This window comes from Pezoporus flaviventris, unplaced genomic scaffold, assembly GCF_033815535.1.
Source record: "Pezoporus flaviventris isolate CSIRO_AGI_PZ_B2104156 unplaced genomic scaffold, CSIRO_AGI_Pfla_v1 ptg000013l, whole genome shotgun sequence".
NCBI classification, from domain to species: Eukaryota; Metazoa; Chordata; class Aves; order Psittaciformes; family Psittacidae; genus Pezoporus; species Pezoporus flaviventris.
The window spans coordinates 39232483-39248405 of NW_026892561.1; the positions used below are offsets into that span (position 1 = coordinate 39232483).

Sequence of the window (15923 nt, forward strand, 5' to 3'; positions counted from 1 at the left end):
GGCTGGTCTGGCGGCGCGGCCGGAGGCTCGGCAGCAGAGCCACCAGGAGGAGCGCGCATACCGCTCCGGGGTCCCGGGCTGTCCCTCCAGCGAGGCCGGTGGGGCGCTGCGTGGCTCCGGCAAGGACGCATTTTTTCCATGGCAGCTAGCCTCTGTGTTTCTCGTTTGCAGCGCACAGACGGGAGCAGAGGAGTCCTCACCAGGCGCCTCTGCCCACTGCTCTGTTTCCCCTGGATGCACCACAGCCAGTGAAAGTGCTGTGCTTTGTGGCTCCCCTCCACTGGGCTTATTTGGAAGGGATGTCCTATCCATATAATGCTTTAAGGGAGAAGTTGGCACAGAGAGCCTGACAGTCTGGCAAAACAATGTCTTAGAGGCAGCTGCTTGCTGATATAATCCCGTATGAAAAGAAAAACTGTTTTGGAGGAGATGACGCTGCCCTCTTAGGTATTCCTGGAACTTAAACCCAGTGTGAGTCAGTCAGAGTGACAGTATGCATCTTGCCATGTAAATTTTTATTTAAACATATTTACTAAAATAAGTTCATTTGTTCTGTTTCCTTTACTACATACATACCACAGCAGACACACATTAACATACCTATTAGACTTACATTTCAGTTTAAAACTAATGTGTGGTAAAGAAGCAAAGAAACAAAACAGGCATGTGGTAAAAAAAATTCTGAAAGCATCCCCTTATGCAGGATTCCGTCCTCCAATACCTGGAAGGCTGCAAAGTCAAGCATTTGAAACTCATTAGTTCAGGAACAGCTCTTTCCTGGTCCAGAACTTTCTATGTGGATTTCTCAGGACAGATTCAGGGTGGGTGAGCAGGACTGGCCCACGTGAAGCCTGAGTTAGCCATGAGGCACACACCTAGCTGGCACAATGCCATGTCCACCCCGCCACAGCCAACCCCTCACCTACTGGATGTGAATGGCTTTTTTACGCTGCCACTCAGTTTTCAGGCTGGTCCATTTTAGTACAGCCTACCTGCCATACACCCAGCTAATATCAAACAATGCACGTATATTTCATGCTACAGCTTTCAACACCTGAAGCCTTGAAAAGTACTTTCTGAAATATTGCAGTCCTCCTTCTGGCTCTAAAGTTGAAATGTCAATTAAAGTATTCTAACAATGCTATGATTCAATCTCTGCTTACTAGTTAACTAGCCTTTTCCCCCTCCTTCAACTGCAGAGTACACATGCTGTCCCCTGCTCATAGTTTTGCACTTGAACAGGAGCTGTTGGACTAGCTGTGCTGTTTGTAATGCAGTGCTGATACTCATCTCTCCTGGTCAGTGACAGACAGAGATACTGGCTCTTGGCTTGCCATGACCTCCAAGCTCTCTTTGGGAGCTCCAATTCATTTGGGCCAGTGACACTTCACACCCAACCTGCAGCCAAAGAACACATAACACCTCTTGAGACAGCCATGCTTTCCTGTCCACTATTCATCCTTCAAATAAGCTTGTTCTGTGCACAGGCACAAGCCAGAGCTGCCCTCAGGCTGCTTTCCACAGCTTTCCTCAGATGCATTCCACAGCCCTTGTCAAATCTGGGATGTGAGCAAGCCTTGCCCACTCCTTTCTTATTTAACACCAGCACACAGGGAAGTGTTTTACTGTATGAGCTCCTGTGCAAGCTGCCCAGTAACCCCTACATCTTGTACTGGCACAAGCTGTGCAAATCAGCAGCATCACTCCATTAGGGCAGAATGAGCATCCCATCAAAGTGTTTCAAAATTTCTTTACTGTGCTATTTTTTTCCTTTCAAAAATGTCTTCCCCCATTTATTTCTTCACACTTTCTAACTCAACTTCACTATTGCATCACCTTCTCTTTACAAGCTTGAAGCCTGAAGCCATATTTCTTTAGTTCTGACTCCTTCAGGGCAAGCTGAGCTCTGACAACTGCCTTCAATATGGGTGGAAGTTCTCCAAGAAAAAACAAGGTAGAGGAGATAGTAAGACTGTCCATGCTGCATATGGGATGCTTGTCACTGTGTCAGTGCCACAGTGCCCTGCCTGAGCCTTGTTAACATTGTGTAGCTGCACATATTGCTGTCATGAAGATCAGACATACAACTGACTTCCTAACTACCTGTGGGAAGGAGTTAGGAAGTCTTCATAAGTCTTCTCTTCCTGTCTTATAGTATTTGTTGTATTAGCACTAAAGCAAGTAACTCCACATCCCACCTGAGGTATGGCCAATATGTGGCAAACATGCAATCATGCCCGTTTATTTAATTGAATCCAATAATAACACAGTAATCAATTTATTGTGACATACTACTGAAAACTAAATGTACTTATTTCCTCACATAGTTCATCTATAGGTAAAGCTTTTCTGGTTATTTCAGTCACATCATATAAACTAAGCCTACACACAACCTATATACATACAAAATATCCTCAAGAGTGAAATTCTAAACTTTTTAAGCATTTGTTTTGATAATAGCAAGATTTATTGTTTTCTCTATCAGATTTTGTTCCTAGGGTATCATTTCTCATTTGTCAACGGATTTTGCATATCTCAACATGACTGATTCACTTTTAAATCTGCACAATGAGAATCCAGAGGCCTGGCCATATTTTCTGATAACAACTGCAGGGTCTTACTCTCAACTAAGAGTATGAGAAATGTTCTGCAGCATGAGCCCTATCTTTTATGCTCAATGTCAAACATAACAGGCTTCTAATAATAGAACCACCACAATCTGTCCAGCTATTCCAGCCCTTGATCTGCCACAGGAAGCATCTCATTAGATTATAGCTAATGCAGTAAACAGTGACTTAATGCAGTAAACAGTGACTTTTTCTAGAGACATGGTAAGAATAGAAACATTTCACATTTGGGGCAGTTTTCTCATCTACAACAGTCTTTCAGAGGATTTATCAGGGTGAGTTTTGGTAAAATATGTAAAATTCCTAAAGAAAAGGGCCTGAGATGCTGACTGGCTCCACACAAAAAAGATGCCAGCAGATTAGTAATTCTGCTATTTCCTTGCTATGGCTTTAGAAGTATTAACACTTTTAAATGTGTTGTAATAATCTAAGTTTTGTTCATCTTTAGCTCAGGATCCAGATAGACATATTACTATATTCTCCAAGCTGTTTTTCCTGCTTGATATATTTCCACCACACATCTTTAGTCTAAATCTTAATACAGACTCTGTACCGATGTTTACTTGCCCACCTGATATATCAGCTACTTATACCAGGTTCAATGCAGCTCTTCGTGCCCCATTCTCCTTCCATCTGCCAGAGCCTATGTAATATATAACTTCTTACCTTTTGAGTATTCATCAAACTATCACTTGGTGGATTCTTACATCTTGCTGACAGCTGCTTGTTCTTCTGTGGATTTTACATAAGACATCGATACAGACAGAAATCTGCTGTGTCCCTTCCATCTCCAAGTTTCAAGACGGAGACTTCTCTGCTTTTACAGCAGCTTTCCTTCAAATTTTTCCTTGAAAATCTTTTATCTGAAAAAAGTATTTGTAAAGGTTAAAGGTCATGTATTGTTCTGTAGTCAAGAATTTCTTTGCAGATGTCAGACAACCCTGTGCTTTAATTGTACAGTCCCCTGAAAGACCTTCCTCTCTATGAAGGTTTTTTTTTTGTTTTATGAAAGTCATTTTATTGGCAAAACATATAACTAACAAAAGGGGTAGGACTCTATGGTTACTGTGATACGAATTATTACTCTGTTTACAGCTGAGCTGTAAAAACACCTCTGGTTTTGGTGACCGTATCTTTAAACCTCTTAGATTTTTTTGCTCCCTTAAAGCCAGAGGTGGTGAATTTCTAATTCCTGATGCCATTTTTCTCAGACTAGGCATAGGGGTCTGCAGGTCAGACATATAAAGTGAAACACTTTGCTCAGAAGCCCTGAGAAAAGCTCCTATTTCAAGTTCTTTGTTTTGATGTCTTAAGTACGTAGCTTCAGTCAGACTTGAAGAGCTCACTGCAGTAATAGTGGCTCTCTTTGTGCAGGCTAAATTTACCACACAACAATATGTCACCCACTACAAGCCTCCAAAACATTTTTGGCAATGATCCACTCATGCAATTGGGAGAGGGTGGACAGAGGGGAACCAGACAAGGTGTTTGTGTTATACCCTCCACTGTCTGCATCAGTGTCCAGCTGAGGAGAACCAGTGTATGGAGCCTGTCAGCCCAACTGGAAGCAAGCAGAGATTTGGGGGAGATTATAGGCAGGGTGATGAACAAGGTGCCAGCACCAAGGTCTCTGGACTTTGAGGTGGGACACTCAGAGGTGACCATCCCCCCAGCTCTGAACACAACACTCCTCTTTGTTGTGAGTGAGTGGCAAGGAGGTCTCAGCACACTTCTCATCCTGGCTTGCTACTGCTTCTCTAAAACCTCTGCATGGGATGTTGCCTGGGGTCTAACAGAGAAGCCGTATCTGTGCCCTCTACTTATATCTGCTAATAGCTGTAGCACTACTGCCATGAAGGCCAGGCTGATGGATCTGATGCCTGATGCCAGCAGAGACTCACTGCTAGAAAACCCAGGCTGTAGTCATGGGATTTTTATAAGTTGAGCAGTTATTCAGGAACAGGTTTCATACATGCGGTGGCAGAAGTGTCACAGGTGTCACTGCCTCTTAAAGTGCAAATCGTATCAGTTTAACAACTTCCTGCTAAGTGCTGCACGGTATATTAATATTTTGGTCCAGATTTCATCTTTTTCCCATTCTTTTATCCCATCATATACCTACTTCTGTTGTATGTTGACCATCAGGAGAATTTTTGCTTAAGGGCCACCTTACACAAAGATAAGTTATCAGTAAGATAATGTCTTTGTGTCAGTAATAGTTAAACGTCTACCTGGAAAATGTCTCCCTAAGGTTCATACTTCAGCAAAATGTGCTTGTTGAAAAAAATCACAGCAATCCACTGGAACCGTCTTTGCTTTTTATGAGTTCTCTAACGCTAACTCATATGAACAGTGAGAAAACGTTAGAATATGTCACAGTGTCCAATTCAGAAACTGAGATTAAATGAGAGCAGTTCTCCTCAGCCTGTACATAGCTTAAAGCTTGCTCCTGCTGTCTTAGCTCTAAAAAAGAATTTGTTGCCTGAAACATTGTATGTCTTTTCAGTTGGTCCAATGAAAACTCATCTGTGCCCAAGAACCTGGCCTTGCTTGATGTCTTCAGCAATCACACTGCAAAAACATTACTGCCAGAGCTCCATACAGCTGTGACTATTCAACTCGCAGGCAGGCCTCAAGAGTTCTTTATTCCTGTCAGACACAAACCATTATAGAGCAGCATTCTCCAGGAGAAAGATCTACTTGTGAGACACATAAATACTGTTTTTCCTTCCATTGATGTCAATAGGAGCAAGGATAGAGGTATGATGTTATGAGACGGTAAGATCTTAAAATATGTTCTAAATGATTTCTATTTTAAGAGAAGTTTGGAGGATGAAAGGACTGTTCACTTAATATGAGGAACAAGGCCTGTCTCAGAGATGTGGAAGAACATCTATTCATCCAAAACCTTAGCTATTTCAGGAATAATCTGTAAATTATTTTAAGAGTTTGGTTAAACTGTTGTTGACTGTACCTGGCAGATTTCTGGCGAATGCATCATTGTTTCTTTGGCCTTCTTCATTCCTGCAAGAAACTTTTTGAGGGGACAGGGTTTGTCACTTCTCCTGTTGACACTGTTCTATTTTGTGTAAATAATTACACATTCGCTGGGACTGGGACTAACACCCCCACCCTCCCCAGGAGAGTTACTGAACCACCAGACTAGAGCATTGTTTTTTCTCTCACCAGCTGGCTCCATGAATATTAAAGTACATTTTACAAAGTGGGACTGTTCCAGTCAAAGGGGCTGGCGGTCAGGTCACTGCTGTGAGGCAGAAACCTAACCTGAATCTGGAGAGGGTGAGGGGTGGGGGGGAGAGGGAGAGGAGTTCCTCTCAAACAAACAAAGGTAAGAATTAGACTTGGATTTTGCGAGGCATGAGCTGACTTTTTCAGGAACATTATATGATCTTTTCTTTCTCTGTGGGATCTACACATCAATTTGAGTCATTATTTTGACAAGCACTTGCATAAAAATACAATTTTAGCAATAAATGGAAACGTTTGTACCAAATGAAAATTAGTTTTGGGAGTTAATTTCATTTAGAAATATGAAAAAAACATATTCAGCTCCTGGGTACTGAGATTTTCTTTCCTGTCTAAATATTTAGTCAATTATTAGCCCAAACTAACTTTGGAAAGTCTTTCCAAATAATATCTTGTTTACCAGTATGGGCTTCACAAATTCTGTGTCTTCTACCTTAGCCTAATCAGAGTTCAGGTAGCTAATCTTTGCTTTCAGCTTTAAAACTGTGAATTATACCTGTTGTCATAGAGTGAAGAACTTCTGTGAAAGACAGGGTAACTTGGGAATTTGCAGCCTGGAAAAACTTTATTTGCATCAAATTAATGGAAGCATTCAATTCATCTACTAAAGAAATATACAAAAACAAGGTTACTTTGGTGCCCTCCTGCTGTTCAAAGTAATGATCATAATATCTACTTTAAGGTAGTAATCATAATACCTACTTCCATCTATTCCTATGGATACTGAGGGGTTTACAGGAACTACTTTTAATAATAACTCTTTTCCAAAACAATCCAGTAAGATGTTATCTAACAGATAACCAACCTAACATTGGACACGTACTCAAGGTCTGTTTGGTTTGATAGCTCAGTGTTTCTCTTTTCTGGATATGAAAAGTCCAAGAAGAGACTGTTTTACCCCAGAATCACATGTTTGAGTTTGTTGGTTGTTTCTGGTTGTTTTGCTGGTTGGTTTGTTTTTTTTTTTAACAAAAATCAACAATTAGTTTTGAACAATGAATACGGGTTTTCTATTTTCAGTTGTGTTTTGTACACCTGTGTATCTTATAACTATTGAGCTTGCATTCACCTTTTGATGGTGTTCAGACTGCCTTCATCCCTTCTAGGGATATGTGTATTTAAGTCCATTCAGTAGGGATATGTATGACTGTAATATGGCCCATGATATAAGAAATATTTATATTTCTTATATAATTATTATTCTAATTATTATATTTATTATATAATTATTTTCTTAAATAATTAAAAATAATTATTTAAGAAAAAATTAATATTTTGAGGGTAATTAGAGCACCAAACTAAAGCAAACCAAATGAACTGGGATTAGGAGTGGAATGGACTGCTAAACTGCCCAAATCAGAATGGCAGATTAAACCCCTGATTCTCATATAGCATCACAGAATCATAGAACAGATAGAATATTAACATGAAGTATCTGAAGAATTATGAAATTGCCATAATAAACTTTGAACACAACAAGGATGCAGTATTATAAAACGTCCTGATCAAAAAAACTGTGTTTGTATCAGACCTCTGATATTTTTTTGTAGCTACAACCTTTTGGGTATAAATCTTGCATTAGAGCTCGGCTGGGAATGTATGCTGGAGTCATCTTCTACATTACAGAAAATGCATAAGTGATACTGAAGCTATAAAGTCATAAATTAACAATCCAGGGCAAGTCAGGAACATCATAGTGCTTCAGAAAATACACTGAAGTTAGAATCCATTTAGTTTAATTGGGTGTATTTGAATTTAACTTGCATTTAAAGCAGGTAATTGAATAATGGTATGTAAGAAGAGACTCTGGTGCTAGTAACACCAGAAAATTCTTAAGGAATCCATAGAAGCACACCTTCACCTGGGTAAGAGCTGCAATCATGAGAGGGTGATAAACCAAGGGACAGGCCAGCAAACATTTGGGGCATATTTAGGGTGGTGTCAAGGCAGAGACAAGTGTCAGCAGAATTTAAGAGTCTAAGAACCAAGAGCTCTGAAAACTTTGCCAGAAAGCTGAAGACAGATGTTGTGCTGAATAGACCATATAATAATCACGATCTATTTGTTGCATTTATAACTCAGGCCTCATAAAAAAACTGTTCCTCTCATTCCCTTTCAATAATCTATATACCTAGCATCACATAGCTGCATCTGTACCTATTTACAGCAAAGAATTCCTTACTGCTTGACATTGTGCAGAATAATTATTATCAGTGCACTGCAGTACATCTGGAAATATGAAGGAGTGCTGGCTTAGCATACCTCAAGCAAAGTACTGCACCTCTTAAAGAATGATAGCATACATAAAACAGGAGCACAAGAGCCTGATTATTCTTTCATACACACTGAAAACCAGGTTGTTGTTTTTTTTTCCTAGAAGGAATTACAGCAGTGCAGATCAACAGTAGAACAGGTAGCAACAGAAATTTATATAAATATTTACCAATCCTTGCAAATTCTGATTCCTTATTCAAAGATACTACACATCCTACAGAAAGCATTATGCGGTGGAAGCAGGTATTCTTGGTTCTTTTTCTGCAAGGATTAAAAACAAACTTGACTGTAGTCTCAAAAGTGAGTCCAAAGACAAGGCTTAGAACCAGGAATGACTTTTCTCCTCCTTTCTCCCAAAAGTACCCTTTCAGTAAGTTGAAGCATTTAAACATAAAGGCTTTCGAAACACTTGCCTGTGTTCAACTATCTCCAACCTGAAGTTAAGTATAGTTTAGGAGCACTGAAATTAAATGACAATATTACTGACTTGGTCTGGCCTTTATTTGGTTTGGTGGGTATGGGAAATTCCTCAGAGACTGTTAAAACAAAAATAGTCTGAAGCTTTTTGAAAGATTAAAAGAAGTTAACTCTTGGAATACGAAAAGGATAAACTGCTGCTTGATTCTGGCCCTGCACTTCTGATTCCTAAAGCAGTAAAGGACTGTTGCTGAGTTTGAACTGCACAGAAGTTTCATGCAATTATTTCCATATAACACTAAAAACATTGAAGCATTTTTATACCAAGTATATATGTAATTTCAGTCTCTTAACGCTGTTTTTTTTTAATGCATTTTCCAGTGTTCCGGTTAGTTCTGTGTTTACATTTTGTAAACAAAATTGCCACTTCCTGGAAGTCTCTAGATTTGGCTCCTCAAATTTCCATATGGGTTCCACAACTTTTTTATGACTTTTGGCTTTAATACTGTAGTGTTTTAATGGCCTATAGTATTTTGTCCATAGCAGCAGTTATCTAGTGTTCAGACATGTTGCTCTGCAATACCATGCTGAAAATGATACTGACAATGACACTTCTTTCAATATAAAGTAATGATGATTCTAAAAAAATCATTACCCAGCAACATAATAGATCCCAGATGTGTTTAAAAAACATAGTATTAGGCTAAACTCCAGGTTCTGGCCCGGAATGCATGTGTGTATCTCCCAGGGCAGTAATTCAGCATTTAGAAAAAGTAAACATACCATTGTAATGCACATGGCAGATAGCTGAGCTCCAGCTGCCAGTGAAATAATCTGGCCCCAGTTTTGCATTCCATGACCCCTGTGCTCTGATGGGAAAGAGGCCATAGGGACTGACTGTAATTCCCCAAGTCAGAACTGCCCAGCCCTGGTACAATTTATTGTTTTGCACAGGAACAGTCCTAATTTACATCAGTGGTGCAATACCCTCCTCCTTGCCAAGGACTCTATGCTCCAAGGACTGAATAAGGACAGCACAGGGCATAGCACAAGCAACAAGAGAAATCCAGTAAGTCTTTTTGTATCATCACAAGAGAAATCCAGTAAGTCTTTTTGTATCCTCAATATGATATTGTACCTGGAAGAGAATGGCTGTATCAAGATGTTCCCTCCCAAAAACTTCAGCTCTCTTGACTTGATCTAATCTGTCTGTCAAAGAAAGGGTATTTTCCCTGTTCTGGATTTTCATCTTTGAGGAAGCAAGTCCTTCAAATGTAGACTTCTCCATTTTGTCATTCAGATGTAGCCACTGAGCTGCTCAGTTACATCAGGACCTCCTATTCAAGTCCAGAAAACAAGTGAAGGAATGATTACTTCTGATGGCAATTTTTTTGTATTCTCCCACCTCTTGTTGCACAGACCGTCATATATTTTGCACATTTTGTAAAGAGTTCATTCCTCTGTGCCTCTTTTCCATCAGTTTATGGTATTTTGAAAGCAGATAGTGAATTTTCTTATCAGTAAAAGTAGGAAAATTGTATTTTAGTTGTCTGAGCTAAAATTGCTCACAACACTTTTCTTCCTAAGAATACTTGCAGTAAATAAATTGGATCAAACTGTTCTCCTTTTTCTGTATAGCCTCATAAATAAGAGTAGCAGAGGTAAACTCAGGAAAAGCAACAAGAGTATTGGCATGAAGTAGTTTCTCATGGGGCTTAGTTCTGATTTCCAATCTGTGTTGCCAGTAACAGCAAACTAATTGTAATATGTGAAACTGTGTCATGAGGCTCGGGTCCAGGTATCACCTGTGCAATAGCCATATGACAGCATAAACCATCAGATTCTCTTGAAAAACATAGATATTTTTCAAATACAACATTCAGAAATAGCAGGGGAAAAAAAGAAACTGAAGCTGGGTGCCCTTAATACAAACCTACTTATTTATAGAGGATGCAAAACTTTCTCTTCTTTGAACACTAAAGATAACTAAAGCACATACACAAAAATAGGCAGCTTCTTTGCTCATGGTTCCAGTTTTTTTTCTGACAGTGTTCGTCCCACAAGCACACTCTATGCCTGAAAGAGACTTTTCTGGAGTACCCTGGATGCCTTTTCCAACTTTTCTTTCTCTGCTTCTGCACATACAGTACCTGACAAAGTGTCTCACTGCACAGTCATAATTTCTGAGTGGATTCACATGTGCCTTTACATCTCCTTGCAGCCGGCTTGAAGGGAAGATGACTGTGATCATCACCAGTTTGTTAGCACCACCCAGTGTGTCATGTAACACGGCAATGACTCCACACTCACTCTCTCTCTTCATTCAGGTCAGAGCTGAACTTAAAAGTCTCTGGCGGTGGTGGTGCTCTTGGAGGAGAGAGGATGCTACTGTGCTATATAGTATTTAAAACACCAGATCTTTTCATTTCTCACTCTATAAACCAGACTCCACTCTACGCCTCCAGAAATTTATTCCTATAGACATGGGTTAGTTTTGTCCTTATATGTGAACAATTGATCCAAGGATGATTTTTTTATATATATATATATATACATATATATATATATAGTAAAAAAAAATCCTATTTTGTATCCCAAAAGAGAAAGTTTAAGTTTTTTTCTGGTTTATTGACATAATTTTCTAACTCCTCTCATATTTTTCCTCCCAAGCAGGAGCATAATTAACTATATCATGTTTCTTTCCTGCATTCACCAAAGCAAAGGGAACCTGCTTTGGAATTTTCTTTCATAATATTATCTGCTTGAATACTTGATGCTTTAGGTTACATTGAGCCTGGGATAATGACTGAGTGGGGAGCTGATCTGCCTTTGTTTTTACAGCTCTCTAGATAAGAATAGCATTTACTGTCACTTGATGATGTCCTGCCCTGTGCCGGGGCTTGGAAGGTGTCCTGTAAAGACTGAAGTGCTTTGCTGCTGCTGCTGCAAGATTCTGTCATGGGACTGCCTGAGTCACAGGTACCTGCAGGCTATTCAGGGGTTCTGCCTTTTTTAATTTTATGGCCTTCCACTCTGCGGTTTATGTTCCTGTTGCTTATATATTCTGAAATTTGCCTTGGACCAATGTGTTTAAAATGCACTACTGGGGAGAGAGCTCTTGCTTAAAAATATTCTTTTAGAACCCATTTCTCTGATCAGTACTTTAACAATTTCTCCACCTGCTGCATGATATGGCCCTTGTAAGTGCATGCTCTTGGTTAATGGACTCGGGGATGCTTCATTGGAAGTGTTGAAACAATGATTTAGGAGGCTTGGACTATGACGGAGTATCTGTTCACAACATTATGAATGTTTGAAGCATTCTGTTTGACAGCAGACACTCTGGTTAATAATTATTAGGTCTGTTTGGTGGAAAGAATACTTGCAATTTAGCAGTAGTTGTCACGTTTATTATTTTTACAGTATGATGAAAAACAATTCAACTATTCACTAAATTCTCCTTAATATTTTTTTATACTGGCAAATAAGCAATTGACATTGAACAATACACATAAAATGTTTTTTTTAAAACAAAAACAACAACAAAAGAATAACTGGATACCAGCTTGTGTTCCTATAAAAAAAGAGGCAAATAGAAACTGATGTCAAAATTTCCCAGACTGACAAATGGAAGGACCAGAGGTAATAGAAAAGCCACTAAAAAACTGTACCACTTTTATGATTAATGTATCACATCTGGTCTCTCTGCTAAATGACAATAAAACCCATGAAGTTTTGCAACTGTATTAAATATGTTATTACTTGAGGTAAAGCCAGCAAATAGACAATAAAAAAGTTAATTAAGGAATATAAGATCAGTTCCTAAATTCCTAAATCCCTAAGAAGGGGTGGGAATGCTGTCAATACTGCATTTGCACTTGGTATCTCTGTATCAAAAGGGAGGGGGAAGTCTATGACTCATCACGGCCATTTTTTATACAAAGCCAGAAACCACGTTGTTATTTGACAAATGAACCACAAGTAAAGCTTGACAGACACAAAAAGAGAAGAGTCCAAATTCCTGCCTGTGGAAGGGTGGAGGCTCGGCAAGTTTTCCAGTGAAAACCTCTTGTGTGGTTTCTTATTTCTATAAAGTAGCAGATTCAATTAAAGGGGTAACATGTACAAATCCTTGGCTTACAGACCAAAGCAAATTTGGGAATCCTAGGAACTGGGTGGGTACATCAGTTTGTAAGAGCCATTTTAGGTGCTAGGATTATCAAGAACATAGGGATACGTCCTCTCAATTGCATGTTGTCCAGTGCTACTCTGAAAAGAGATGCCTTGCAATTCCAGGAAAACCCAAAGTTCTTTCAGATGTGAAAATATCAACATTTGGGCACTTACAACCACATTGAGAAAGTTGGGGTTGTTCAGCCTGAAGAGGAGAAGGTGCCAGGGGGATCTTGTTGCAGCCTTTCAATACTTAAAGGGGACTTCTAAGAAAGATAGGGACAGACTTTTTAATAGGGCTTGTAGCAATAGGACAAGGGGTGGTGGTTCTAAACTAGAAGAGTGTAGGTTCAGACGAGACATAAAGAAGAGCTTTCATTTTATGACAAGGGTGATGACACACTGGAAGAAGTTGTCCAGAGAAGCGGTAGATGCCTCATCCCTGGAAACATTCCAGGTCAGTGTGGACAGGGCTAAGAGAAACCTGATCTAGTTGAAGATGTCCCTGCTCATTGTAGGGAGGTTGGACTAGATGACCTTTAAAGGTCCCTTCCAACCCAACCATTCTATGATTCTGTGATTCAAATGAAATACAGAGCTGTTGTTGATAGCATTTACATAAATTTAAATTCAAATAACTTCACAGTGTTAGCGGAACAGAACTTGTGCAAAAACACTAAGAGTACTAGGAGGTTTTACATCTTTTTGTCACGGTACAAGGAATTTTGTACTTTCCACAGAGGAAAAGATGATTTGGCAAGAAGCCTGAAAGCTGGAGCATAAAGACTCAGCAAATAAGTTTTTAGGGAGCAGGCTCATTTTTCAGTCAGATCAGAAAACCATTCTGGCTACTGCACAGCAACCTCATTAAATTTGTCACAGGAAAGATGGCAGGGATGCATGGAAGGACATGCAGAAGAGCAGGACCACCTCCATTTGATTTGCACCATCATTTATAGTCTTTTCAAAGAACATGTCAGTTACAGGTTACATTTCAGGTACAGGTTTCCTTTTTCCACTTCAGCGATTGTCTCGTTTTCAGGCAGACAAGGTCAAATTTGCCAGAGGGCCACTAGGAAATCTGTCTCTTGTTAGCTTCATGTACAAAATAGCTTTCTTCAATGACTGATAGAAAGGAGCGCTCACCCCAGATCACCAGCATCACTAGCATAGTCCAGGAGAGCTGGCATAAGCCAATGGGAGAAGAGGGGTCACCCAGGCTGGGCATTTCTGTCAGACCACTGCAGTAGACAGTGTGACCCTAGGACAGCAGGCACATTTTATAATCACTGTATCTCTAGCTCTGTAGTTCAAATGTTAAATAGTTTATCACTAAAGAGTCATCATTCCAACCATGTAGATGCCATGCCTCAGTGACCCATGCAACAGAAAACAGGTTTTGTTCCACCTTCAAAAAGAAACTGTTAGAAAAGAAAGTTACTTGTGTTGCAAAGTCCACTGTCAAAAGTTAGATGGGTTTTGTGCACATTAATACAGGATCTTTGCTAAAGCAGCTCCATACTATTTTTGTCACATAACCTATGCATCATTTATGCAAAGAATACATACACAAGGCAGCATAATTAAGATTTCATGAGACACTAAATCTGCCATCTTTTGGTTATGAGCTTAAAACCTTTATAGTTTAATTTATATCCACTTCCTACACACAGTTCCTAATTGTGTATTTCACAGATTTATCCCACAAAGACAGGGACTCTAACACATGCTGATCAAGCAGCTTCCACACTTCAAAAATGAAGTCAGAAAGGTTTTATTTGACTTGGTTCCCTGCAATAGTAGGGGACTTGGTGAAGGAGGTCACCCCCATTTCTGTGTTCCTAACAGATATTACCTCAGGATTAAAGTCAATGCTAACACATTTATTTATGTGTAACTGCTTACTGGCCTTTTACTTTTCTCTTCCTCCTGCAGCCATCAGTATAAACCAGCCAGACATCTCTGGTTCATGGGTGAATTTGCCGTAGCAGCATTATTTACATTGGTAAATACAGTTTAATTTAGACTGAGTGCCTGCTTTGTAGTCTGTAATTTAGGGTGTGCTCCTGGATAGCCAAAACCAGGGAGTGATGCTGCTATTGTTCCCTATGTGGCAGAGGTGCAGAAGCCTGGCTGCACGTGTGTGCAGGTGTGTGGGGTTTTCCCAGCAGCCTGTTCTCTTCCTTGATTTGCCATCAGGGCCTGAGTTGTCCTTTTGCTGCACAGCTCTGTAGGTATTCTTGGGTACAATGCAAAACCTGTTATCACATTAACTCTTCAGAAGTTTAAAGCTACCTTCTGAAGAGGTTAAAAGTCAACAGCAACCACATCTAATCCATGGGAACTAACAGCCTTTGTTGGAGGTTTCACATGGAGGACAGTTCTTCAGTGGATATAAGGCCTGAAATACTTTCTTGTTCTTAAAACTAGACTTCAGAAATGCTGACAGAGAGGAGCAGCAGGGAACACATGTGTCTGTGCTGTATTACACAACTGTCGTATACATCGACTTCCACGTCTAGAATGACCTTCATGACTAAACCCAGTATACCTAGTGGTACTGGCTAAGTTTTTGGCTACTAACCAGCATCCTGTTGGTCATGGCCTGAGTAAATGTCTCCTTTTCAGCTTTTTTATTTCCCATTTATGTCACTTCAAATCAGTTCCAAGCACAGCTGCAAAGAGTATCTCTGTTCCGACCATGTTACAACCTTCTCTGCTTCCACAGCCCTCTTTTTGTCGACTTGAGCTCCTGTCCCAGTCCTTCACCAAGCCTTACACAGAAGTGTCCTGCTGCTTCCTCCAGCCCCACTGGGGGGTGTGGGGTTGCCCCTCCTCAGGGCTGCAGAACAGCACTTCAACCTGGCTGCCAACGTACCTGCACTAGCACAAAACCTGGGCCTCTGTGAAATCCTTGCACACCTCAGCCTCTGCTCTTTTTGTCTTCTGTTGCCTCTTGCACACCTCTTACTTACCAGCCACCTTATAGGCTGCCTCCAAAGATGGGTGTCCCAACAGCAGCTGCACCTCTCCCACACAAATCCTCTGAGAAATTTAAAAGGCATGGATCCAGGTTATTCTGCTGCATCCTTCATCCAGCACTGTGGAGAACACAGGTATTGCAGCATCCACTTTCCGTTTAATCGTCAGAGCGTCCTCTCTAAT

At 40.2% G+C, this 15923-nt stretch overlaps 1 protein-coding gene across 1 annotated transcript in view; it reads left to right on the forward strand.

Moving 5' to 3' along the window:
* PAQR9 (progestin and adipoQ receptor family member 9) overlaps positions 1–15923 on the forward strand; it is a 38518-nt gene that overhangs the window by 12401 nt on the left and 10194 nt on the right. Inside the window, exons 2-3 of the mRNA XM_061452889.1 lie at positions 11427–11564; positions 15189–15240. The gene's annotated coding sequence lies outside the window, so the exon portion shown is untranslated. The remainder of the gene's footprint in view (positions 1–11426; positions 11565–15188; positions 15241–15923) is intronic.